Raw genomic sequence first — 27,514 nt, 5'->3', positions numbered from 1 at the left:
CGGGCAAAAATTGAAAAAAATGACAGGGCCGGTAGTGTCGAAAAAGTCAAAAATGGGAAGGGTGAGGGATTGTCCCTAAACTTGCTACAAGGGGCCAGAGGGGCGGGCTGAATGAAAAATGTGTAAAATCAAGCACCGTGACGGCATTGTGTGAAAATTGTGAAGGATTTTCCAAAGCGGGCAAAAATTGAAAAAAATGACAGGGCCGGTAGTGTCGAAAAAGTCAAAAATAGGGAAGGGTGGGGGATTGTCCCAAAACTTGCTCCAAGGGGCCAGAGGGGCGGGCTGAATGAAAAATGTGTAAAATCAAGCACCGTGAAGGCATTGTGTGAAAATTGTGAAGGATTTTCCAAAAAGGGCAAAAATTGAAAAAAATGACAGGGCCGGTAGTGTCGAAAAAGTCAAAAATGGGAAGGGTGGGGGATTGTCCCTAAACTTGCTACAAGGGGCCAGAGGGGCGGGCTGAATGAAAAATGTGTAAAATCAAGCACCGTGAAGGCATTGTGTGAAAATTGTGAAGGATTTTCCAAAGCGGGCAAAAATTGAAAAAAAATGACAGGGCCGGTAGTGTCGAAAAAGTCAAAAATGGGAAGGGTTGGGGATTGTCCCAAAACTTGCTACAAGGGGCCAGAGGGGCGGGCTGAATGAAAAATGTGTAAAATCAAGCACCGTGAAGGCATTGTGTGAAAATTGTGAAGGATTTTCCAAAGCAGGTAAAAACTTAAAAAAATGACAGGGTCGGTAGTGTCGAAAAAGTCAAAAATAGGGAAGGGTTGGGGATTGTCCCCAGACTTGCTACAAGGGGCCAGAGGGGCGGGCTGAATGAAAAATGTGTAAAATGAAGCACCGTGAAGGCATTGTGTGAAAATTGTGAAGGATTTTCCAAAGCGGGCAAAAATTGAAAAAAACAACAGGGCCGGTAGTGTCGAAAAAGTCAAAAATGGGAAAAGTGGGAGATTGTCCCAAAACTTGCTACAAGGGGCCAGAGGGGCGGGCTGAATGAAAAATGTGTAAAATCAAGCACCGTGAAGGCATTGTGTGAAAATTGTGAAGGATTTTCCAAAAAGGGCAAAAATTGAAAAAAAAGACAGGGCCGGTAGTGTCGAAAAAGTCAAAAATGGGAAGGGTGGGGGATTGTCCCTAAACTTGCTACAAGGGGCCAGAGGGGCGGGCTGAATGAAAAATGTGTAAAATCAAGCACCGTGAAGGCATTGTGTGAAAATTGTGAAGGATTTTCCAAAGTGGGCAAAAAATGAAAAAAACGACAGGGCCGGTAGTGTCGAAAAAGTCAAAAATGGGAAGGGTTGGGGATTGTCCCCAGACTTGCTACAAGGGGCCAGAGGGGCGGGCTGAATGAAAAATGTGTAAAATCAAGCACCGTGAAGGCATTGTGTGAAAATTGTGAAGGATTTTCCAAAGCGGGCAAAAATTGAAAAAAATGACAGGGCCGGTAGTGTCGAAAAAGTCAAAAATGGGAAGGGTGAGGGATTGTCCCTAAACTTGCTACAAGGGGCCAGAGGGGCGGGCTGAATGAAAAATGTGTAAAATCAAGCACCGTGAAGGCATTGTGTGAAAATTGTGAAGGATTTTCCAAAGTGGGCAAAAATTGAAAAAAATGACAGGGTCGGTAGTGTCGAAAAAGTCAAAAATAGGGAAGGGTGGGGGATTGTCCCTAAACTTGCTCCAAGGGGCCAGAGGGGCGGGCTGAATGAAAAATGTGTAAAATCAAGCACCGTGACGGCATTGTGTGAAAATTGTGAAGGATTTTCCAAAGCGGGCAAAAATTGAAAAAAATGACAGGGCCGGTAGTGTCGAAAAAGTCAAAAATAGGGAAGGGTGGGGGATTGTCCCAAAACTTGCTCCAAGGGGCCAGAGGGGCGGGCTGAATGAAAAATGTGTAAAATCAAGCACCGTGAAGGCATTGTGTGAAAATTGTGAAGGATTTTCCAAAAAGGGCAAAAATTGAAAAAAATGACAGGGCCGGTAGTGTCGAAAAAGTCAAAAATGGGAAGGGTGGGGGATTGTCCCTAAACTTGCTACAAGGGGCCAGAGGGGCGGGCTGAATGAAAAATGTGTAAAATCAAGCACCGTGAAGGCATTGTGTGAAAATTGTGAAGGATTTTCCAAAGCAGGTAAAAACTTAAAAAAATGACAGGGTCGGTAGTGTCGAAAAAGTCAAAAATAGGGAAGGGTTGGGGATTGTCCCCAGACTTGCTACAAGGGGCCAGAGGGGCGGGCTGAATGAAAAATGTGTAAAATGAAGCACCGTGAAGGCATTGTGTGAAAATTGTGAAGGATTTTCCAAAGCGGGCAAAAATTGAAAAAAACGACAGGGCCGGTAGTGTCGAAAAAGTCAAAAATGGGAAAAGTGGGAGATTGTCCCAAAACTTGCTACAAGGGGCCAGAGGGGCGGGCTGAATGAAAAATGTGTAAAATCAAGCACCGTGAAGGCATTGTGTGAAAATTGTGAAGGATTTTCCAAAGTGGGCAAAAATTGAAAAAAATGACAGGGTCGGTAGTGTCGAAAAAGTCAAAAATAGGGAAGGGTGGGGGATTGTCCCTAAACTTGCTCCAAGGGGCCAGAGGGGCGGGCTGAATGAAAAATGTGTAAAATCAAGCACCGTGAAGGCATTGTGTGAAAATTGTGAAGGATTTTCCAAAGCGGGCAAAAATTGAAAAAAATGACAGGGCCGGTAGTGTCGAAAAAGTCAAAAATAGGGAAGGGTGGGGGATTGTCCCAAAACTTGCTCCAAGGGGCCAGAGGGGCGGGCTGAATGAAAAATGTGTAAAATCAAGCATCGTGAAGGCATTGTGTGAAAATTGTGAAGGATTTTCCAAAGTGGGCAAAAAATGAAAAAAACGACAGGGCCGGTAGTGTCGAAAAAGTCAAAAATGGGAAGGGTTGGGGATTGTCCCCAGACTTGCTACAAGGGGCCAGAGGGGCGGGCTGAATGAAAAATGTGTAAAATCAAGCACCGTGAAGGCATTGTGTGAAAATTGTGAAGGATTTTCCAAAGCGGGCAAAAATTGAAAAAAATGACAGGGCCGGTAGTGTCGAAAAAGTCAAAAATAGGGAAGGGTGGGGGATTGTCCCAAAACTTGCTCCAAGGGGCCAGAGGGGCGGGCTGAATGAAAAATGTGTAAAATCAAGCACCGTGAAGGCATTGTGTGAAAATTGTGAAGGATTTTCCAAAAAGGGCAAAAATTGAAAAAAATGACAGGGCCGGTAGTGTCGAAAAAGTCAAAAATGGGAAGGGTGGGGGATTGTCCCTAAACTTGCTACAAGGGGCCAGAGGGGCGGGCTGAATGAAAAATGTGTAAAATCAAGCACCGTGAAGGCATTGTGTGAAAATTGTGAAGGATTTTCCAAAGCGGGCAAAAATTGAAAAAAAATGACAGGGCCGGTAGTGTCGAAAAAGTCAAAAATGGGAAGGGTTGGGGATTTTCCCAAAACTTGCTACAAGGGGCCAGAGGGGCGGGCTGAATGAAAAATGTGTAAAATCAAGCACCGTGAAGGCATTGTGTGAAAATTGTGAAGGATTTTCCAAAGCAGGTAAAAACTTAAAAAAATGACAGGGTCGGTAGTGTCGAAAAAGTCAAAAATAGGGAAGGGTTGGGGATTGTCCCCAGACTTGCTACAAGGGGCCAGAGGGGCGGGCTGAATGAAAAATGTGTAAAATGAAGCACCGTGAAGGCATTGTGTGAAAATTGTGAAGGATTTTCCAAAGCGGGCAAAAATTGAAAAAAACGACAGGGCCGGTAGTGTCGAAAAAGTCAAAAATGGGAAAAGTGGGAGATTGTCCCAAAACTTGCTACAAGGGGCCAGAGGGGCGGGCTGAATGAAAAATGTGTAAAATCAAGCACCGTGAAGGCATTGTGTGAAAATTGTGAAGGATTTTCCAAAGTGGGCAAAAATTGAAAAAAATGACAGGGTCGGTAGTGTCGAAAAAGTCAAAAATAGGGAAGGGTGGGGGATTGTCCCTAAACTTGCTCCAAGGGGCCAGAGGGGCGGGCTGAATGAAAAATGTGTAAAATCAAGCACCGTGAAGGCATTGTGTGAAAATTGTGAAGGATTTTCCAAAGCGGGCAAAAATTGAAAAAAATGACAGGGCCGGTAGTGTCGAAAAAGTCAAAAATAGGGAAGGGTGGGGGATTGTCCCAAAACTTGCTCCAAGGGGCCAGAGGTGCGGGCTGAATGAAAAATGTGTAAAATCAAGCACCGTGAAGGCATTGTGTGACAATTGTGAAGGATTTTCCAAAGCGGGAAAAAATTGAAAAAAACGACAGGGCCGGTAGTGTCGAAAAAGTCAAAAATGGGAAGGGTGAGGGATTGTCCCTAAACTTGCTACAAGGGGCCAGAGGGGCGGGCTGAATGAAAAATGTGTAAAATCAAGCACCGTGAAGGCATTGTGTGAAAATTGTGAAGGATTTTCCAAAGCGGGAAAAAATTGAAAAAAACGACAGGGCCGGTAGTGTCGATAAAGTCAAAAATGGGAAAAGTGGGAGATTGTCCCAAAACTTGCTACAAGGGGCCAGAGGGTCGGGCTGAATGAAAAATGTGTAAAATGAAGCACCGTGAAGGCATTGTGTGAAAATTGTGAAGGATTTTCCAAAGTGGGCAAAAATTGAAAAAAATGACAGGGTCGGTAGTGTCGAAAAAGTCAAAAATAGGGAAGGGTGGGGGATTGTCCCTAAACTTGCTCCAAGGGGCCAGAGGGGCGGGCTGAATGAAAAATGTGTAAAATCAAGCACCGTGAAGGCATTGTGTGAAAATTGTGAAGGATTTTCCAAAGCGGGCAAAAATTGAAAAAAATGACAGGGCCGGTAGTGTCGAAAAAGTCAAAAATAGGGACGGGTGGGGGATTGTCCCAAAACATGCTCCAAGGGGCCAGAGGGGCGGGCTGAATGAAAAATGTGTAAAATCAAGCACCGTGAAGGCATTGTGTGAAAATTGTGAAGGATTTTCCAAAAAGGGCAAAAATTGAAAAAAAAGACAGGGCCGGTAGTGTCGAAAAAGTCAAAAATGGGAAGGGTGGGGGATTGTCCCTAAACTTGCTACAAGGGGCCAGAGGGGCGGGCTGAATGAAAAATGTGTAAAATCAAGCACCGTGAAGGCATTGTGTGAAAATTGTGAAGGATTTTCCAAAGTGGGCAAAAAATGAAAAAAACGACAGGGCCGGTAGTGTCGAAAAAGTCAAAAATGGGAAGGGTTGGGGATTGTCCCCAGACTTGCTACAAGGGGCCAGAGGGGCGGGCTGAATGAAAAATGTGTAAAATCAAGCACCGTGAAGGCATTGTGTGAAAATTGTGAAGGATTTTCCAAAGCGGGCAAAAATTGAAAAAAATGACAGGGCCGGTAGTGTCGAAAAAGTCAAAAATGGGAAGGGTGAGGGATTGTCCCTAAACTTGCTACAAGGGGCCAGAGGGGCGGGCTGAATGAAAAATGTGTAAAATCAAGCACCGTGAAGGCATTGTGTGAAAATTGTGAAGGATTTTCCAAAGTGGGCAAAAATTGAAAAAAATGACAGGGTCGGTAGTGTCGAAAAAGTCAAAAATAGGGAAGGGTGGGGGATTGTCCCTAAACTTGCTCCAAGGGGCCAGAGGGGCGGGCTGAATGAAAAATGTGTAAAATCAAGCACCGTGACGGCATTGTGTGAAAATTGTGAAGGATTTTCCAAAGCGGGCAAAAATTGAAAAAAATGACAGGGCCGGTAGTGTCGAAAAAGTCAAAAATAGGGAAGGGTGGGGGATTGTCCCAAAACTTGCTCCAAGGGGCCAGAGGGGCGGGCTGAATGAAAAATGTGTAAAATCAAGCACCGTGAAGGCATTGTGTGAAAATTGTGAAGGATTTTCCAAAAAGGGCAAAAATTGAAAAAAATGACAGGGCCGGTAGTGTCGAAAAAGTCAAAAATGGGAAGGGTGGGGGATTGTCCCTAAACTTGCTACAAGGGGCCAGAGGGGCGGGCTGAATGAAAAATGTGTAAAATCAAGCACCGTGAAGGCATTGTGTGAAAATTGTGAAGGATTTTCCAAAGCGGGCAAAAATTGAAAAAAAATGACAGGGCCGGTAGTGTCGAAAAAGTCAAAAATGGGAAGGGTTGGGGATTGTCCCAAAACTTGCTACAAGGGGCCAGAGGGGCGGGCTGAATGAAAAATGTGTAAAATCAAGCACCGTGAAGGCATTGTGTGAAAATTGTGAAGGATTTTCCAAAGCAGGTAAAAACTTAAAAAAATGACAGGGTCGGTAGTGTCGAAAAAGTCAAAAATAGGGAAGGGTTGGGGATTGTCCCCAGACTTGCTACAAGGGGCCAGAGGGGCGGGCTGAATGAAAAATGTGTAAAATGAAGCACCGTGAAGGCATTGTGTGAAAATTGTGAAGGATTTTCCAAAGCGGGCAAAAATTGAAAAAAACGACAGGGCCGGTAGTGTCGAAAAAGTCAAAAATGGGAAAAGTGGGAGATTGTCCCAAAACTTGCTACAAGGGGCCAGAGGGGCGGGCTGAATGAAAAATGTGTAAAATCAAGCACCGTGAAGGCATTGTGTGAAAATTGTGAAGGATTTTCCAAAAAGGGCAAAAATTGAAAAAAAAGACAGGGCCGGTAGTGTCGAAAAAGTCAAAAATGGGAAGGGTGGGGGATTGTCCCTAAACTTGCTACAAGGGGCCAGAGGGGCGGGCTGAATGAAAAATGTGTAAAATCAAGCACCGTGAAGGCATTGTGTGAAAATTGTGAAGGATTTTCCAAAGTGGGCAAAAAATGAAAAAAACGACAGGGCCGGTAGTGTCGAAAAAGTCAAAAATGGGAAGGGTTGGGGATTGTCCCCAGACTTGCTACAAGGGGCCAGAGGGGCGGGCTGAATGAAAAATGTGTAAAATCAAGCACCGTGAAGGCATTGTGTGAAAATTGTGAAGGATTTTCCAAAGCGGGCAAAAATTGAAAAAAATGACAGGGCCGGTAGTGTCGAAAAAGTCAAAAATGGGAAGGGTGAGGGATTGTCCCTAAACTTGCTACAAGGGGCCAGAGGGGCGGGCTGAATGAAAAATGTGTAAAATCAAGCACCGTGAAGGCATTGTGTGAAAATTGTGAAGGATTTTCCAAAGTGGGCAAAAATTGAATAAAATGACAGGGTCGGTAGTGTCGAAAAAGTCAAAAATAGGGAAGGGTGGGGGATTGTCCCTAAACTTGCTCCAAGGGGCCAGAGGGGCGGGCTGAATGAAAAATGTGTAAAATCAAGCACCGTGACGGCATTGTGTGAAAATTGTGAAGGATTTTCCAAAGCGGGCAAAAATTGAAAAAAATGACAGGGCCGGTAGTGTCGAAAAAGTCAAAAATAGGGAAGGGTGGGGGATTGTCCCAAAACTTGCTCCAAGGGGCCAGAGGGGCGGGCTGAATGAAAAATGTGTAAAATCAAGCACCGTGAAGGCATTGTGTGAAAATTGTGAAGGATTTTCCAAAAAGGGCAAAAATTGAAAAAAATGACAGGGCAGGTAGTGTCGAAAAAGTCAAAAATGGGAAGGGTGGGGGATTGTCCCTAAACTTGCTACAAGGGGCCAGAGGGGCGGGCTGAATGAAAAATGTGTAAAATCAAGCACCGTGAAGGCATTGTGTGAAAATTGTGAAGGATTTTCCAAAGCAGGTAAAAACTTAAAAAAATGACAGGGTCGGTAGTGTCGAAAAAGTCAAAAATAGGGAAGGGTTGGGGATTGTCCCCAGACTTGCTACAAGGGGCCAGAGGGGCGGGCTGAATGAAAAATGTGTAAAATGAAGCACCGTGAAGGCATTGTGTGAAAATTGTGAAGGATTTTCCAAAGCGGGCAAAAATTGAAAAAAACGACAGGGCCGGTAGTGTCGAAAAAGTCAAAAATGGGAAAAGTGGGAGATTGTCCCAAAACTTGCTACAAGGGGCCAGAGGGGCGGGCTGAATGAAAAATGTGTAAAATCAAGCACCGTGAAGGCATTGTGTGAAAATTGTGAAGGATTTTCCAAAGTGGGCAAAAATTGAAAAAAATGACAGGGTCGGTAGTGTCGAAAAAGTCAAAAATAGGGAAGGGTGGGGGATTGTCCCTAAACTTGCTCCAAGGGGCCAGAGGGGCGGGCTGAATGAAAAATGTGTAAAATCAAGCACCGTGAAGGCATTGTGTGAAAATTGTGAAGGATTTTCCAAAGCGGGCAAAAATTGAAAAAAATGACAGGGCCGGTAGTGTCGAAAAAGTCAAAAATAGGGAAGGGTGGGGGATTGTCCCAAAACTTGCTCCAAGGGGCCAGAGGGGCGGGCTGAATGAAAAATGTGTAAAATCAAGCACCGTGAAGGCATTGTGTGAAAATTGTGAAGGATTTTACAAAGTGGGCAAAAATTGAAAAAAATGACAGGGCCGGTAGTGTCGAAAAAGTCAAAAATGGGAAGGGTGGGGGATTGTCCCTAAACTTGCTACAAGGGGCCAGAGGGGCGGGCTGAATGAAAAATGTGTAAAATCAAGCACCGTGAAGGCATTGTGTGAAAATTGTGAAGGATTTTCCAAAGTGGGCAAAAAATGAAAAAAACGACAGGGCCGGTAGTGTCGAAAAAGTCAAAAATGGGAAGGGTTGGGGATTGTCCCCAGACTTGCTACAAGGGGCCAGAGGGGCGGGCTGAATGAAAAATGTGTAAAATCAAGCACCGTGAAGGCATTGTGTGAAAATTGTGAAGGATTTTCCAAAGCGGGCAAAAATTGAAAAAAATGACAGGGTCGGTAGTGTCGAAAAAGTCAAAAATAGGGAAGGGTGGGGGATTGTCCCTAAACTTGCTCCAAGGGGCCAGAGGGGCGGGCTGAATGAAAAATGTGTAAAATCAAGCACCGTGAAGGCATTGTGTGAAAATTGTGAAGGATTTTCCAAAGCGGGCAAAAATTGAAAAAAATGACAGGGCCGGTAGTGTCGAAAAAGTCAAAAATAGGGAAGGGTGGGGGATTGTCCCAAAACTTGCTCCAAGGGGCCAGAGGGGCGGGCTGAATGAAAAATGTGTAAAATCAAGCACCGTGAAGGCATTGTGTGAAAATTGTGAAGGATTTTCCAAAAAGGGCAAAAATTGAAAAAAATGACAGGGCCGGTAGTGTCGAAAAAGTCAAAAATGGGAAGGGTTGGGGATTTTCCCAAAACTTGCTACAAGGGGCCAGAGGGGCGGGCTGAATGAAAAATGTGTAAAATCAAGCACCGTGAAGGCATTGTGTGAAAATTGTGAAGGATTTTCCAAAGCAGGTAAAAACTTTAAAAAATGACAGGGTCGGTAGTGTCGAAAAAGTCAAAAATAGGGAAGGGTTGGGGATTGTCCCCAGACTTGCTACAAGGGGCCAGAGGGGCGGGCTGAATGAAAAATGTGTAAAATGAAGCACCGTGAAGGCATTGTGTGAAAATTGTGAAGGATTTTCCAAAGCGGGCAAAAATTGAAAAAAACGACAGGGCCGGTAGTGTCGAAAAAGTCAAAAATGGGAAAAGTGGGAGATTGTCCCAAAACTTGCTACAAGGGGCCAGAGGGGCGGGCTGAATGAAAAATGTGTAAAATCAAGCACCGTGAAGGCATTGTGTGAAAATTGTGAAGGATTTTCCAAAAAGGGCAAAAATTGAAAAAAAAGACAGGGCCGGTAGTGTCGAAAAAGTCAAAAATGGGAAGGGTGGGGGATTGTCCCTAAACTTGCTACAAGGGGCCAGAGGGGCGGGCTGAATGAAAAATGTGTAAAATCAAGCACCGTGAAGGCATTGTGTGAAAATTGTGAAGGATTTTCCAAAGTGGGCAAAAAATGAAAAAAACGACAGGGCCGGTAGTGTCGAAAAAGTCAAAAATGGGAAGGGTTGGGGATTGTCCCCAGACTTGCTACAAGGGGCCAGAGGGGCGGGCTGAATGAAAAATGTGTAAAATCAAGCACCGTGAAGGCATTGTGTGAAAATTGTGAAGGATTTTCCAAAGCGGGCAAAAATTGAAAAAAATGACAGGGCCGGTAGTGTCGAAAAAGTCAAAAATAGGGACGGGTGGGGGATTGTCCCAAAACATGCTCCAAGGGGCCAGAGGGGCGGGCTGAATGAAAAATGTGTAAAATCAAGCACCGTGAAGGCATTGTGTGAAAATTGTGAAGGATTTTCCAAAGTGGGCAAAAATTGAAAAAAATGACAGGGTCGGTAGTGTCGAAAAAGTCAAAAATAGGGAAGGGTGGGGGATTGTCCCTAAACTTGCTCCAAGGGGCCAGAGGGGCGGGCTGAATGAAAAATGTGTAAAATCAAGCACCGTGACGGCATTGTGTGAAAATTGTGAAGGATTTTCCAAAGCGGGCAAAAAATGAAAAAAATGACAGGGCCGGTAGTGTCGAAAAAGTCAAAAATAGGGAAGGGTGGGGGATTGTCCCAAAACTTGCTCCAAGGGGCCAGAGGGGCGGGCTGAATGAAAAATGTGTAAAATCAAGCACCGTGAAGGCATTGTGTGAAAATTGTGAAGGATTTTCCAAAAAGGGCAAAAATTGAAAAAAATGACAGGGCCGGTAGTGTCGAAAAAGTCAAAAATGGGAAGGGTGGGGGATTGTCCCTAAACTTGCTACAAGGGGCCAGAGGGGCGGGCTGAATGAAAAATGTGTAAAATCAAGCACCGTGAAGGCATTGTGTGAAAATTGTGAAGGATTTTCCAAAGTGGGCAAAAATTGAAAAAAATGACAGGGTCGGTAGTGTCGAAAAAGTCAAAAATAGGGAAGGGTGGGGGATTGTCCCTAAACTTGCTCCAAGGGGCCAGAGGGGCGGGCTGAATGAAAAATGTGTAAAATCAAGCACCGTGAAGGCATTGTGTGAAAATTGTGAAGGATTTTCCAAAGCGGGCAAAAATTGAAAAAAATGACAGGGCCGGTAGTGTCGAAAAAGTCAAAAATAGGGAAGGGTGGGGGATTGTCCCAAAACTTGCTCCAAGGGGCCAGAGGTGCGGGCTGAATGAAAAATGTGTAAAATCAAGCACCGTGAAGGCATTGTGTGACAATTGTGAAGGATTTTCCAAAGCGGGAAAAAATTGAAAAAAACGACAGGGCCGGTAGTGTCGAAAAAGTCAAAAATGGGAAAAGTGGGAGATTGTCCCAAAACTTGCTACAAGGGGCCAGAGGGGCGGGCTGAATGAAAAATGTGTAAAATGAAGCACCGTGAAGGCATTGTGTGAAAATTGTGAAGGATTTTCCAAAGTGGGCAAAAATTGAAAAAAATGACAGGGTCGGTAGTGTCGAAAAAGTCAAAAATAGGGAAGGGTGGGGGATTGTCCCTAAACTTGCTCCAAGGGGCCAGAGGGGCGGGCTGAATGAAAAATGTGTAAAATCAAGCACCGTGAAGGCATTGTGTGAAAATTGTGAAGGATTTTCCAAAGCGGGCAAAAATTGAAAAAAATGACAGGGCCGGTAGTGTCGAAAAAGTCAAAAATAGGGACGGGTGGGGGATTGTCCCAAAACTTGCTCCAAGGGGCCAGAGGGGCGGGCTGAATGAAAAATGTGTAAAATCAAGCACCGTGAAGGCATTGTGTGAAAATTGTGAAGGATTTTCCAAAAAGGGCAAAAATTGAAAAAAAAGACAGGGCCGGTAGTGTCGAAAAAGTCAAAAATGGGAAGGGTGGGGGATTGTCCCTAAACTTGCTACAAGGGGCCAGAGGGGCGGGCTGAATGAAAAATGTGTAAAATCAAGCACCGTGAAGGCATTGTGTGAAAATTGTGAAGGATTTTCCAAAGTGGGCAAAAAATGAAAAAAACGACAGGGCCGGTAGTGTCGAAAAAGTCAAAAATGGGAAGGGTTGGGGATTGTCCCCAGACTTGCTACAAGGGGCCAGAGGGGCGGGCTGAATGAAAAATGTGTAAAATCAAGCACCGTGAAGGCATTGTGTGAAAATTGTGAAGGATTTTCCAAAGCGGGCAAAAATTGAAAAAAATGACAGGGCCGGTAGTGTCGAAAAAGTCAAAAATGGGAAGGGTGAGGGATTGTCCCTAAACTTGCTACAAGGGGCCAGAGGGGCGGGCTGAATGAAAAATGTGTAAAATCAAGCACCGTGAAGGCATTGTGTGAAAATTGTGAAGGATTTTCCAAAGTGGGCAAAAATTGAAAAAAATGACAGGGTCGGTAGTGTCGAAAAAGTCAAAAATAGGGAAGGGTGGGGGATTGTCCCTAAACTTGCTCCAAGGGGCCAGAGGGGCGGGCTGAATGAAAAATGTGTAAAATCAAGCACCGTGAAGGCATTGTGTGAAAATTGTGAAGGATTTTCCAAAAAGGGCAAAAATTGAAAAAAATGACAGGGCCGGTAGTGTCGAAAAAGTCAAAAATGGGAAGGGTGGGGGATTGTCCCTAAACTTGCTACAAGGGGCCAGAGGGGCGGGCTGAATGAAAAATGTGTAAAATCAAGCACCGTGAAGGCATTGTGTGAAAATTGTGAAGGATTTTCCAAAGCGGGCAAAAATTGAAAAAAAATGACAGGGCCGGTAGTGTCGAAAAAGTCAAAAATGGGAAGGGTTGGGGATTGTCCCCAGACTTGCTACAAGGGGCCAGAGGGGCAGGCTGAATGAAAAATGTGTAAAATCAAGCACCGTGAAGGCATTGTGTGAAAATTGTGAAGGATTTTCCAAAGTGGGCAAAAATTGAAAAAAATGACAGGGCCGGTAGTGTCGAAAAAGTCAAAAATGGGAAGGGTGAGGTATTGTTCCTAAACTTGCTACAAGGGGCCAGAGGGGCGGGCTGAATGAAAAATGTGTAAAATCAAGCACCGTGAAGGCATTGTGTGAAAATTGTGAAGGATTTTCAAAGCAGGCAAAAATTGAAAAAAATGACAGGGCCGGTAGTGTCGAAAAAGTCAAAAATAGGGAAGGGTGGGGGATTGTCCCCAAACTTGCTACAAGGGGCCAGAGGGGCGGGCTGAATGAAAAATGTGTAAAATCAAGCACCGTGAAGGCATTGTGTGAACATTGTGAAGGATTTTCCAAAGCGGGCAAAAATTGAAAAAAATGACAGGGTCGGTAGTGTCGAAAAAGTCAAAAATAGGGAAGGGTTGGGGATTGTCCCCAGACTTGCTACAAGGGGCCAGAGGGGCGGGCTGAATGAAAAATGTGTAAAATCAAGCACCGTGAAGGCATTGTGTGAAAATTGTGAAGGATTTTCCAAAGTGGGCAAAAATTGAAAAAAATGACAGGGCCGGTAGTGTCGAAAAAGTCAAAAATGGGAAGGGTGAGGGATTGTTCCTAAACTTGCTACAAAGGGCCAGAGGGGCGGGCTGAATGAAAAATGTGTAAAATCAAGCACCGTGAAGGCATTGTGTGAACATTGTGAAGGATTTTCCAAAGCGGGCAAAAATTGAAAAAAATGACAGGGTCGGTAGTGTCGAAAAAGTCAAAAATAGGAAGGGTGAGGGATTGTCCCTAAACTTGCTACAAGGGGCCAGAGGGGCGGGCTGAATGAAAAATGTGTAAAATCAAGCACCGTGAAGGCATTGTGTGAAAATTGTGAAGGATTTTCCAAAGTGGGCAAAAATTGAAAAAAATGACAGGCCGGTAGTGTCGAAAAAGTCAAAAATGGGAAAGGTGAGGGATTGTTCCAAAACTTGCTACAAGGGGCCAGAGGGGCGGGCTGAATGAAAAATGTGTAAAATCAAGCACCGTGAAGGCATTGTGTGAAAATTGTGAAGGATTTTCCAAAGTGGGCAAAAATTGAAAAAAATGACAGGGCCGGTAGTGTCGAAAAAGTCAAAAATGGGAAAGGTGAGGGATTGTTCCTAAACTTGCTACAAGGGGCCAGAGGGGCGGGCTGAATGAAAAATGTGTAAAATCAAGCACCGTGAAGGCATTGTGTGAAAATTGTGAAGGATTTTCCAAAGTGGGCAAAAATTGAAAAAAATGACAGGGCCGGTAGTGTCGAAAAAGTCAAAAATGGGAAGGGTGGGGGATTGTCCCAAAACTTGCTACAAGGGGCCAGAGGGGCGGGCTGAATGAAAAATGTGTAAAATCAAGCACCGTGAAGCCATTGTGTGAAAATTGTGAAGGATTTTCCAAAGTGGGCAAAAATTGAAAAAAATGACAGGGCCGGTAGTGTCGAAAAAGTCAAAAATGGGAAAGGTGAGGGATTGTTCCTAAACTTGCTACAAGGGGCCAGAGGGGCGGGCTGAATGAAAAATGTGTAAAATCAAGCACCGTGAAGGCATTGTGTGAAAATTGTGAAGGATTTTCCAAAGCGGGTAAAAATTGAAAAAAATGACAGGGCCCGTAGTGTTGAAAAAGTCAAAAATGGGAAAAGTGGGGGATTGTCCCAAAACTTGCTACAAGGGGCCAGAGGGGCGGGCTGAATGAAAAATGTGTAAAATCAAGCACCGTGAAGGCATTGTGTGAAAATTGTGAAGGATTTTCCAAAGCGGGCAAAAATTGAAAAAAATGACAGGGTCGATAGTGTCGAAAAAGTCAAAAATAGGGAAGGGTTGGGGATTGTCCCCAGACTTGCTACAAGGGGCCAGAGGGGCGGGCTGAATGAAAAATGTGTAAAATCAAGCACCGTGAAGGCATTGTGTGAAAATTGTGAAGGATTTTCCAAAGCGGGCAAAAATTGAAAAAAATGACAGGGTAGGTAGTGTCGAAAAAGTCAAAAATGGGAAGGGTGAGGGATTGTCCCTAAACTTGCTACAAGGGGCCAGAGGGGCGGGCTGAATGAAAAATGTGTAAAATCTAGCACCGTGAAGGCATTGTGTGAACATTGTGAAGGATTTTCCAAAGCGGGCAAAAATTGAAAAAAATGACAGGGCCGGTAGTGTCGAAAAAGTCAAAAATGGGAAGGGTGAGGGATTGTTCCTAAACTTGCTACAAGGGGCCAGAGGGGCGGGCTGAATGAAAAATGTGTAAAATCAAACACCGTGAAGGCATTGTGTGAAAATTGTGAAGGATTTCACAAAGCGGGCAAAAATTGAAAAAAATGACAGGGTCGGTAGTGTCGAAAAAGTCAAAAATAGGGAAGGGTTGGGGATTGTCCCCAGACTTGCTACAAAGGGCCAGAGGGGCGGGCTGAATGAAAAATGTGTAAAATCAAGCACCGTGAAGGCATTGTGTGAAAATTGTGAAGGATTTTCCAAAGTGGGCAAAAATTGAAAAAAATGACAGGGTCGGTAGTGTCGAAAAAGTCAAAAATGGGAAGGGTGAGGGATTGTCCCTAAACTTACTACAAGGGGCCAGAGGGGCAGACTGAATGAAAAATGTGTAAAATCAAGCACCGTGAAGGCATTGTGTGAAAATTGTGAAGGATTTTCCAAAGCGGGCAAAAATTGAAAAAAATGACAGGGCCTGTAGTGTCGAAAAAGTCAAAAATGGGAAAAGTGGGGGATTGTCCCAAAACTTGCTACAAGGGGCCAGAGGGGCGGGCTGAATGAAAAATGTGTAAAATCAAGCACCATGAAGGCATTGTGTGAAAATTGTGAAGGATTTTCCAAAGCGGGCAAAAATTGAAAAAAATGACAGGGCCCGTAGTGTTGAAAAAGTCAAAAATGGGAAAAGTGGGGGATTGTCCCAAAACTTGCTACAAGGGGCCAGAGGGGCGGGCTGAATGAAAAATGTGTAAAATCAAGCACCGTGAAGGCATTGTGTGAAAATTGTGAAGGATTTTCCAAAGCGGGCAAAAATTGAAAAAAATGACAGGCCGGTAGTGTCGAAAAAGTCAAAAATGGGAAAGGTGAGGGATTGTTCCTAAACTTGCTACAAGGGGCCAGAGGGGCGGGCTGAATGAAAAATGTGTAAAATCAAACACCGTGAAGGCATTGTGTGAAAATTGTGAAGGATATCACAAAGCGGGCAAAAATTGAAAAAAATGACAGGGTCGGTAGTGTCGAAAAAGTCAAAAATGGGAAGGGTGGGGGATTGTCCCAAAACTTGCTACAAGGGGCCAGAGGGGCGGGCTGAATGAAAAATGTGTAAAATCAAGCACCGTGAAGGCATTGTGTGAAAATTGTGAAGGATTTTCCAAAGTGGGCAAAAATTGAAAAAAATGACAGGGCCGGTAGTGTCGAAAAAGTCAAAAATGGGAAAAGTGGGAGATTGTCCCAAAACTTGCTACAAGGGGCCAGAGGGGCGGGCTGAATGAAAAATGTGTAAAATCAAGCACCGTGAAGGCATTGTGTGAAAATTGTGAAGGATTTTCCAAAGCGGGAAAAAATTGAAAAAAATGACAGGGCCGGTAATGTCGAAAAAGTCAAAAATAGGGAAGGGTGGGGGATTGTCCCCAAACTTGCTACAGGGGGCCAGAGGGGCGGGCTGAATGAAAAATGTGTAAAATCAAGCACCGTGAAGGCATTGTGTGAAAATTGTGAAGGATTTTCCAAACCGGGCAAAACTTTAAAAAAATGACAGGGTCGGTAGTGTCGAAAAAGTCAAAAATGGGAAAAGTGGGGGATTGTCCCAAAACGTGCTACAAGGGGCCAGAGGGGCGGGCTGAATGAAAAATGTGTAAAATCAAACACCGTGAAGGCATTGTGTGAAAATTGTGAAGGATTTTCCAAAGTGGGCAAAAATTGAAAAAAATGACAGGGCCGATAGTGTCGAAAAAGTCAAAAATGGGAAGGGTGAGGGATTGTTCCTAAACTTGCTACAAGGGGCCAGAGGGGCGGGCTGAATGAAAAATGTGTAAAATCAAGCACCGTGAAGGCATTGTGTGAAAATTGTGAAGGATTTTCCAAAGCGGGCAAAAATTGAAAAAAATGACAGGGCCGGTAGTGTCGAAAAAGTCAAAAATAGGGAAGGGTGGGGGATTGTCCCCAAAATTGCTACAAGGGGCCAGAGGGGCGGGCTGAATGAAAAATGTGTAAAATCAAGCACCGTGAAGGCATTGTGTGAAAATTGTGAAGGATTTTCCAAACCGGGCAAAAATTGAAAAAAATGACAGGGCCGGTAGTGTCGAAAAAGTCAAAAATGGGAAAAGTGGGGGATTGTCCCAAAACGTGCTACAAGGGGCCAGAGGGGCGGGCTGAATGAAAAATGTGTAAAATCAAGCACCGTGAAGGCATTGTGTGAAAATTGTGAAGGATTTTCCAAAGCGGGCAAAAATTGAAAAAAATGACAGGGCCGGTAGTGTCGAAAAAGTCAAAAATGGGAAAAGTGGGGGATTGTCCCAAAACTTGCTACAAGGGGCCAGAGGGGCGGGCTGAATGAAAAATGTGTAAAATCAAGCACCGTGAAGCCATTGTGTGAAAATTGTGAAGGATTTTCCAAAGCGGGCAAAAATTGAAAAAAATGACAGGGTCGGTAGTGTCGAAAAAGTCAAAAATAGGGAAGGGTTGGGGATTGTCCCCAGACTTGCTACAAAGGGCCAGAGGGGCGGGCTGAATGAAAAATGTGTAAAATCAAGCACCGTGAAGGCATTGTATGAAAATTGTGAAGGATTTTCCAAAGCGGGCAAAAATTGAAAAAAATGACAGGGTCGGTAGTGTCGAAAAAGTCAAAAATGGGAAGGGTGAGGGATTGTCCCTAAACTTGCTACAAGGGGCCAGAGGGGCGGGCTGAATGAAAAATGTGTAAAATCAAGCACCGTGAAGGCATTGTGTGAAAATTGTGAAGGATTTTCCAAAGTGGCAAAAATTGAAAAAATTGACAGGGCCGGTAGTGTCGAAAAAGTCAAAAATAGGAAGGGTGAGGGATTGTCCCTAAATTTGCTACAAGGGGCCAGAGGGGCGGGCTGAATGAAAAATGTGTAAAATCAAGCACCGTGAAGGCATTGTGTGAAAATTGTGAAGGATTTTCCAAAGTGGGCAAAAATTGAAAAAAATGACAGGGCCGGTAGTGTCGAAAAAGTCAAAAATGGGAAAGGTGAGGGATTGTTCCTAAACTTGCTACAAGGGGCCAGAGGGGCGGGCTGAATGAAAAATGTGTAAAATCAAGCACCGTGAAGGCATTGTGTGAAAATTGTGAAGGATTTTCCAAAGCGGGCAAAAATTGAAAAAAATGACAGGGCCGGTAATGTCGAAAAAGTCAAAAATAGGGAAGGGTGGGGGATTGTCCCCAAACTTGCTACAGGGGGCCAGAGGGGCGGGCTGAATGAAAAATGTGTAAAATCAAGCATCGTGAAGGAATTGTGTGAAAATTGTGAAGGATTTTCCAAAGCGGGCAAAAATTGAAAAAAATGACAGGGTCGGTAGTGTCGAAAAAGTCAAAAATGGGAAAAGTGGGGGATTGTCCCAAAACTTGCTACAAGGGGCCAGAGGGGCGGGCTGAATGAAAAATGTGTAAAATCAAGCACCGTGAAGGCATTGTGTGAAAATTGTGAAGGATTTTCCAAAGCGGGCAAAAATTGAAAAAAATGACAGGGCCGGTAGTGACGAAAAAGTCAAAAATGGGAAAAGTGGGGGATTGTCCCAAAACGTGCTACAAGGGGCCAGAGGGGCGGGCTGAATGAAAAATGTGTAAAATCAAACACCGTGAAGGCATTGTGTGAAAATTGTGAAGGATTTCACAAAGCGGGCAAAAATTGAAAAAAAATGACAGGGTCGGTAGTGTCGTAAAAGTCAAAAATAGGGAAGGGTTGGGGATTGTCCCCAGACTTGCTACAAAGGGCCAGAGGGGCGGGCTGAATGAAAAATGTGTAAAATCAAGCACCGTGAAGGCATTGTGTGAAAATTGTGAAGGATTTTCCAAAGCGGGCAAAAATTGAAAAAAATGACAGGGTCGGTAGTGTCGAAAAAGTCAAAAATGGGAAGGGTGAGGGATTGTCCCTAAAATTACTACAAGGGGCCAGAGGGGCGGGCTGAATGAAAAATGTGTAAAATCTAGCACCGTGAAGGCATTGTGTGAAAATTGTGAAGGATTTTCCAAAGTGGGCAAAAATTGAAAAAAATGACAGGGCCGGTAGTGTCGAAAAAGTCAAAAATGGGAAAAGTGGGGGATTGTCCCAAAACGTGCTACAAGGGGCCAGAGGGGCGGGCTGAATGAAAAATGTGTAAAATCAAGCACCGTGAAGGCATTGTGTGAAAATTGTGAAGGATTTTCCAAAGCGGGCAAAAATTGAAAAAAATGACAGGGTCGGTAGTGTCGAAAAAGTCAAAAATGGGAAGGGTGAGGGATTGTCCCTAAACTTGCTACAAGGGGCCAGAGGGGCGGGCTGAATGAAAAATGTGTAAAATCAAGCACCGTGAAGGCATTGTGTGAAAATTGTGAAGGATTTTCCAAAGCGGGCAAAAATTGAAAAAAATGACAGGGCCTGTAGTGTCGAAAAAGTCAAAAATGGGAAAAGTGGGGGATTGTCCCAAAACTTGCTACAAGGGGCCAGAGGGGCGGGCTGAATGAAAAATGTGTAAAATCAAGCACCATGAAGGCATTGTGTGAAAATTGTGAAGGATTTTCCAAAGCGGGCAAAAATTTTTAAAAATGACAGGGCCGGTAGTGTCGAAAAAGTCAAAAATGGGAAGGGTGGGGGATTGTCCCAAAACTTGCTACAAGGGGCCAGAGGGGCGGGCTGAATGAAAAATGTGTAAAATCAAGCACCGTGAAGGCATTGTGTGAAAATTGTGAAGGATTTTCCAAAGCGGGCAAAAATTGAAAAAAATGACAGGGTAGGTAGTGTCGAAAAAGTCAAAAATGGGAAGGGTGAGGGATTGTCCCTAAACTTGCTACAAGGGGCCAGAGGGGCGGGCTGAATGAAAAATGTGTAAAATCTAGCACCGTGAAGGCATTGTGTGAACATTGTGAAGGATTTTCCAAAGCGGGCAAAAATTGAAAAAAATGACAGGGCCGGTAGTGTCGAAAAAGTCAAAAATGGGAAGGGTGAGGGATTGTTCCTAAACTTGCTACAAGGGGCCAGAGGGGCGGGCTGAATGAAAAATGTGTAAAATCAAACACCGTGAAGGCATTGTGTGAAAATTGTGAAGGATTTCACAAAGCGGGCAAAAATTGAAAAAAATGACAGGGTCGGTAGTGTCGAAAAAGTCAAAAATGGGAAGGGTGGGGGATTGTCCCAAAACTTGCTACAAGGGGCCAGAGGGGCGGGCTGAATGAAAAATGTGTAAAATCAAGCACCGTGAAGGCATTGTGTGAAAATTGTGAAGGATTTTCCAAAGTGGGCAAAAATTGAAAAAAATGACAGGGCCGGTAGTGTCGAAAAAGTCAAAAATGGGAAAAGTGGGAGATTGTCCCAAAACTTGCTACAAGGGGCCAGAGGGGCGGGCTGAATGAAAAATGTGTAAAATCAAGCACCGTGAAGGCATTGTGTGAAAATTGTGAAGGATTTTCCAAAGCGGGCAAAAATTGAAAAAAATGACAGGGCCGGTAATGTCGAAAAAGTCAAAAATAGGGAAGGGTGGGGGATTGTCCCAAAACTTGCTACAGGGGGCCAGAGGGGCGGGCTGAATGAAAAATGTGTAAAATCAAGCACCGTGAAGGCATTGTGTGAAAATTGTGAAGGATTTTCCAAAGCGGGCAAAACTTTAAAAAAATGACAGGGTCGGTAGTGTCGAAAAAGTCAAAAATGGGAAAAGTGGGGGATTGTCCCAAAACGTGCTACAAGGGGCCAGAGGGGCGGGCTGAATGAAAAATGTGTAAAATCAAGCACTGTGAAGGCATTGTGTGAAAATTGTGAAGGATTTTCCAAAGTGGGCAAAAATTGAAAAAAATGACAGGGCCGATAGTGTCGAAAAAGTCAAAAATGGGAAGGGTGAGGGATTGTTCCTAAACTTGCTACAAGGGGCCAGAGGGGCGGGCTGAATGAAAAATGTGTAAAATCAAGCACCGTGAAGGCATTGTGTGAAAATTGTGAAGGATTTTCCAAAGCGGGCAAAAATTGAAAAAAATGACAGGGCCGGTAGTGTCGAAAAAGTCAAAAATAGGGAAGGGTGGGGGATTGTCCCCAAAATTGCTACAAGGGGCCAGAGGGGCGGGCTGAATGAAAAATGTGTAAAATCAAGCACCGTGAAGGCATTGTGTGAAAATTGTGAAGGATTTTCCAAACCGGGCAAAAATTGAAAAAAATGACAGGGCCGGTAGTGTCGAAAAAGTCAAAAATGGGAAAAGTGGGGGATTGTCCCAAAACGTGCTACAAGGGGCCAGAGGGGCGGGCTGAATGAAAAATGTGTAAAATCAAGCACCGTGAAGGCATTGTGTGAAAATTGTGAAGGATTTTCCAAAGCGGGCAAAAATTGAAAAAAATGACAGGGCCGGTAGTGTCGAAAAAGTCAAAAATGGGAAAAGTGGGGGATTGTCCCAAAACTTGCTACAAGGGGCCAGAGGGGCGGGCTGAATGAAAAATGTGTAAAATCAAGCACCGTGAAGCCATTGTGTGAAAATTGTGAAGGATTTTCCAAAGCGGGCAAAAATTGAAAAAAATGACAGGGTCGGTAGTGTCGAAAAAGTCAAAAATAGGGAAGGGTTGGGGATTGTCCCCAGACTTGCTACAAAGGGCCAGAGGGGCGGGCTGAATGAAAAATGTGTAAAATCAAGCACCGTGAAGGCATTGTATGAAAATTGTGAAGGATTTTCCAAAGCGGGCAAAAATTGAAAAAAATGACAGGGTCGGTAGTGTCGAAAAAGTCAAAAATAGGGAAGGGTGGGGGATTGTCCCTAAACTTGCTCCAAGGGGCCAGAGGGGCGGGCTGAATGAAAAATGTGTAAAATCAAGCACCGTGAAGGCATTGTGTGAAAATTGTGAAGGATTTTCCAAAGCAGGTAAAAACTTAAAAAAATGACAGGGTCGGTAGTGTCGAAAAAGTCAAAAATAGGGAAGGGTTGGGGATTGTCCCCAGACTTGCTACAAGGGGCCAGAGGGGCGGGCTGAATGAAAAATGTGTAAAATGAAGCACCGTGAAGGCATTGTGTGAAAATTGTGAAGGATTTTCCAAAGCGGGCAAAAATTGAAAAAAATGACAGGGTCGGTAGTGTCGAAAAAGTCAAAAATGGGAAGGGTGAGGGATTGTCCCTAAACTTGCTACAAGGGGCCAGAGGGGCGGGCTGAATGAAAAATGTGTAAAATCAAGCACCGTGAAGGCATTGTGTGAAAATTGTGAAGGATTTTCCAAAGCGGGCAAAACTTTAAAAAAATGACAGGGTCGGTAGTGTCGAAAAAGTCAAAAATGGGAAAAGTGGGGGATTGTCCCAAAACGTGCTACAAGGGGCCAGAGGGGCGGGCTGAATGAAAAATGTGTAAAATCAAGCACTGTGAAGGCATTGTGTGAAAATTGTGAAGGATTTTCCAAACCGGGCAAAAATTGAAAAAAATGACAGGGCCGGTAGTGTCGAAAAAGTCAAAAATGGGAAAAGTGGGGGATTGTCCCAAAACGTGCTACAAGGGGCCAGAGGGGCGGGCTGAATGAAAAATGTGTAAAATCAAACACCGTGAAGGCATTGTGTGAAAATTGTGAAGGATTTTCCAAAGTGGGCAAAAATTGAAAAAAATGACAGGGCCGATAGTGTCGAAAAAGTCAAAAATGGGAAGGGTGAGGGATTGTTCCTAAACTTGCTACAAGGGGCCAGAGGGGCGGGCTGAATGAAAAATGTGTAAAATCAAGCACCGTGAAGGCATTGTGTGAAAATTGTGAAGGATTTTCCAAAGCGGGCAAAAATTGAAAAAAATGACAGGGCCGGTAGTGTCGAAAAAGTCAAAAATGGGAAAAGTGGGGGATTGTCCCAAAACGTGCTACAAGGGGCCAGAGGGGCGGGCTGAATGAAAAATGTGTAAAATCAAGCACCGTGAAGGCATTGTGTGAAAATTGTGAAGGATTTTCCAAAGCGGGCAAAAATTGAAAAAAATGACAGGGCCGGTAGTGTCGAAAAAGTCAAAAATGGGAAAAGTGGGGGATTGTCCCAAAACTTGCTACAAGGGGCCAGAGGGGCGGGCTGAATGAAAAATGTGTAAAATCAAGCACCGTGAAGCCATTGTGTGAAAATTGTGAAGGATTTTCCAAAGCGGGCAAAAATTGAAAAAAATGACAGGGTCGGTAGTGTCGAAAAAGTCAAAAATAGGGAAGGGTTGGGGATTGTCCCCAGACTTGCTACAAAGGGCCAGAGGGGCGGGCTGAATGAAAAATGTGTAAAATCAAGCACCGTGAAGGCATTGTATGAAAATTGTGAAGGATTTTCCAAAGCGGGCAAAAATTGAAAAAAATGACAGGGTCGGTAGTGTCGAAAAAGTCAAAAATGGGAAGGGTGAGGGATTGTCCCTAAACTTGCTACAAGGGGCCAGAGGGGCGGGCTGAATGAAAAATGTGTAAAATCAAGCACCGTGAAGGCATTGTGTGAAAATTGTGAAGGATTTTCCAAAGCGGGCAAAAATTGAAAAAAATGACAGGGCCGGTAGTGTCGAAAAAGTCAAAAATGGGAAAGGTGAGGGATTGTTCCTAAACTTGCTACAAGGGGCCAGAGGGGCGGGCTGAATGAAAAATGTGTAAAATCAAGCACCGTGAAGGCATTGTGTGAAAATTGTGAAGGATTTTCCAAAGCGGGCAAAAATTGAAAAAAATGACAGGGCCGGTAATGTCGAAAAAGTCAAAAATAGGGAAGGGTGGGGGATTGTCCCCAAACTTGCTACAGGGGGCCAGAGGGGCGGGCTGAATGAAAAATGTGTAAAATCAAGCATCGTGAAGGAATTGTGTGAAAATTGTGAAGGATTTTCCAAAGCGGGCAAAAATTGAAAAAAATGACAGGGTCGGTAGTGTCGAAAAAGTCAAAAATGGGAAGGGTGAGGGATTGTCCCTAAAATTACTACAAGGGGCCAGAGGGGCGGGCTGAATGAAAAATGTGTAAAATCTAGCACCGTGAAGGCATTGTGTGAAAATTGTGAAGGATTTTCCAAAGTGGGCAAAAATTGAAAAAAATGACAGGGCCGGTAGTGTCGAAAAAGTCAAAAATGGGAAAAGTGGGGGATTGTCCCAAAACGTGCTACAAGGGGCCAGAGGGGCGGGCTGAATGAAAAATGTGTAAAATCAAGCACCGTGAAGGCATTGTGTGAAAATTGTGAAGGATTTTCCAAAGCGGGCAAAAATTGAAAAAAATGACAGGGTCGGTAGTGTCGAAAAAGTCAAAAATGGGAAAAGTGGGGGATTGTCCCAAAACTTGCTACAAGGGGCCAGAGGGGCGGGCTGAATGAAAAATGTGTAAAATCAAGCACCATGAAGGCATTGTGTGAAAATTGTGAAGGATTTTCCAAAGCGGGCAAAAAATTTTAAAAATGACACGGCCGGTAGTGTCGAAAAAGTCAAAAATGGGAAGGGTGGGGGATTGTCCCAAAACTTGCTACAAGGGGCCAGAGGGGCGGGCTGAATGAAAAATGTGTAAAATCAAGCACCGTGAAGGCATTGTGTGAAAATTGTGAAGGATTTTCCAAAGCGGGCAAAAATTGAAAAAAATGACAGGGTAGGTAGTGTCGAAAAAGTCAAAAATGGGAAGGGTGAGGGATTGTCCCTAAACTTGCTACAAGGGGCCAGAGGGGCGGGCTGAATGAAAAATGTGTAAAATCTAGCACCGTGAAGGCATTGTGTGAACATTGTGAAGGATTTTCCAAAGCGGGCAAAAATTGAAAAAAATGACAGGGCCGGTAGTGTCGAAAAAGTCAAAAATGGGAAGGGTGAGGGATTGTTCCTAAACTTGCTACAAGGGGCCAGAGGGGCGGGCTGAATGAAAAATGTGTAAAATCAAACACCGTGAAGGCATTGTGTGAAAATTGTGAAGGATTTCACAAAGCGGGCAAAAATTGAAAAAAATGACAGGGTCGGTAGTGTCGAAAAAGTCAAAAATGGGAAGGGTGGGGGATTGTCCCAAAACTTGCTACAAGGGGCCAGAGGGGCGGGCTGAATGAAAAATGTGTAAAATCAAGCACCGTGAAGGCATTGTGTGAAAATTGTGAAGGATTTTCCAAAGTGGGCAAAAATTGAAAAAAATGACAGGGCCGGTAGTGTCGAAAAAGTCAAAAATGGGAAAAGTGGGAGATTGTCCCAAAACTTGCTACAAGGGGCCAGAGGGGCGGGCTGAATGAAAAATGTGTAAAATCAAGCACCGTGAAGGCATTGTGTGAAAATTGTGAAGGATTTTCCAAAGCGGGCAAAAATTGAAAAAAATGACAGGGCCGGTAATGTCGAAAAAGTCAAAAATAGGGAAGGGTGGGGGATTGTCCCAAAACTTGCTACAGGGGGCCAGAGGGGCGGGCTGAATGAAAAATGTGTAAAATCAAGCACCGTGAAGGCATTGTGTGAAAATTGTGAAGGATTTTCCAAAGCGGGCAAAACTTTAAAAAAATGACAGGGTCGGTAGTGTCGAAAAAGTCAAAAATGGGAAAAGTGGGGGATTGTCCCAAAACGTGCTACAAGGGGCCAGAGGGGCGGGCTGAATGAAAAATGTGTAAAATCAAGCACTGTGAAGGCATTGTGTGAAAATTGTGAAGGATTTTCCAAAGTGGGCAAAAATTGAAAAAAATGACAGGGCCGATAGTGTCGAAAAAGTCAAAAATGGGAAGGGTGAGGGATTGTTCCTAAACTTGCTACAAGGGGCCAGAGGGGCGGGCTGAATGAAAAATGTGTAAAATCAAGCACCGTGAAGGCATTGTGTGAAAATTGTGAAGGATTTTCCAAAGCGGGCAAAAATTGAAAAAAATGACAGGGCCGGTAGTGTCGAAAAAGTCAAAAATAGGGAAGGGTGGGGGATTGTCCCCAAAATTGCTACAAGGGGCCAGAGGGGCGGGCTGAATGAAAAATGTGTAAAATCAAGCACCGTGAAGGCATTGTGTGAAAATTGTGAAGGATTTTCCAAACCGGGCAAAAATTGAAAAAAATGACAGGGCCGGTAGTGTCGAAAAAGTCAAAAATGGGAAAAGTGGGGGATTGTCCCAAAACGTGCTACAAGGGGCCAGAGGGGCGGGCTGAATGAAAAATGTGTAAAATCAAGCACCGTGAAGGCATTGTGTGAAAATTGTGAAGGATTTTCCAAAGCGGGCAAAAATTGAAAAAAATGACAGGGCCGGTAGTGTCGAAAAAGTCAAAAATGGGAAAAGTGGGGGATTGTCCCAAAACTTGCTACAAGGGGCCAGAGGGGCGGGCTGAATGAAAAATGTGTAAAATCAAGCACCGTGAAGCCATTGTGTGAAAATTGTGAAGGATTTTCCAAAGCGGGCAAAAATTGAAAAAAATGACAGGGTCGGTAGTGTCGAAAAAGTCAAAAATGGGAAGGGTGAGGGATTGTCCCTAAACTTGCTACAAGGGGCCAGAGGGGCGGGCTGAATGAAAAATGTGTAAAATCAAGCACCGTGAAGGCATTGTGTGAAAATTGTGAAGGATTTTCCAAAGCGGGCAAAACTTTAAAAAAATGACAGGGTCGGTAGTGTCGAAAAAGTCAAAAATGGGAAAAGTGGGGGATTGTCCCAAAACGTGCTACAAGGGGCCAGAGGGGCGGGCTGAATGAAAAATGTGTAAAATCAAGCACTGTGAAGGCATTGTGTGAAAATTGTGAAGGATTTTCCAAACCGGGCAAAAATTGAAAAAAATGACAGGGCCGGTAGTGTCGAAAAAGTCAAAAATGGGAAAAGTGGGGGATTGTCCCAAAACGTGCTACAAGGGGCCAGAGGGGCGGGCTGAATGAAAAATGTGTAAAATCAAACACCGTGAAGGCATTGTGTGAAAATTGTGAAGGATTTTCCAAAGTGGGCAAAAATTGAAAAAAATGACAGGGCCGATAGTGTCGAAAAAGTCAAAAATGGGAAGGGTGAGGGATTGTTCCTAAACTTGCTACAAGGGGCCAGAGGGGCGGGCTGAATGAAAAATGTGTAAAATCAAGCACCGTGAAGGCATTGTGTGAAAATTGTGAAGGATTTTCCAAAGCGGGCAAAAATTGAAAAAAATGACAGGGCCGGTAGTGTCGAAAAAGTCAAAAATGGGAAAAGTGGAGGATTGTCCCAAAACGTGCTACAAGGGGCCAGAGGGGCGGGCTGAATGAAAAATGTGTAAAATCAAGCACCGTGAAGGCATTGTGTGAAAATTGTGAAGGATTTTCCAAAGCGGGCAAAAATTGAAAAAAATGACAGGGCCGGTAGTGTCGAAAAAGTCAAAAATGGGAAAAGTGGGGGATTGTCCCAAAACTTGCTACAAGGGGCCAGAGGGGCGGGCTGAATGAAAAATGTGTAAAATCAAGCACCGTGAAGCCATTGTGTGAAAATTGTGAAGGATTTTCCAAAGCGGGCAAAAATTGAAAAAAATGACAGGGTCGGTAGTGTCGAAAAAGTCAAAAATAGGGAAGGGTTGGGGATTGTCCCCAGACTTGCTACAAAGGGCCAGAGGGGCGGGCTGAATGAAAAATGTGTAAAATCAAGCACCGTGAAGGCATTGTATGAAAATTGTGAAGGATTTTCCAAAGCGGGCAAAAATTGAAAAAAATGACAGGGTCGGTAGTGTCGAAAAAGTCAAAAATGGGAAGGGTGAGGGATTGTCCCTAAACTTGCTACAAGGGGCCAGAGGGGCGGGCTGAATGAAAAATGTGTAAAATCAAGCACCGTGAAGGCATTGTGTGAAAATTGTGAAGGATTTTCCAAAGTGGGCAAAAATTGAAAAAAATGACAGG

This window comes from Scomber japonicus, chromosome 8 (assembly GCF_027409825.1).
Source record: "Scomber japonicus isolate fScoJap1 chromosome 8, fScoJap1.pri, whole genome shotgun sequence".
NCBI classification, from domain to species: Eukaryota; Metazoa; Chordata; class Actinopteri; order Scombriformes; family Scombridae; genus Scomber; species Scomber japonicus.
Note: the sequence above shows the minus strand (reverse complement) of the source record.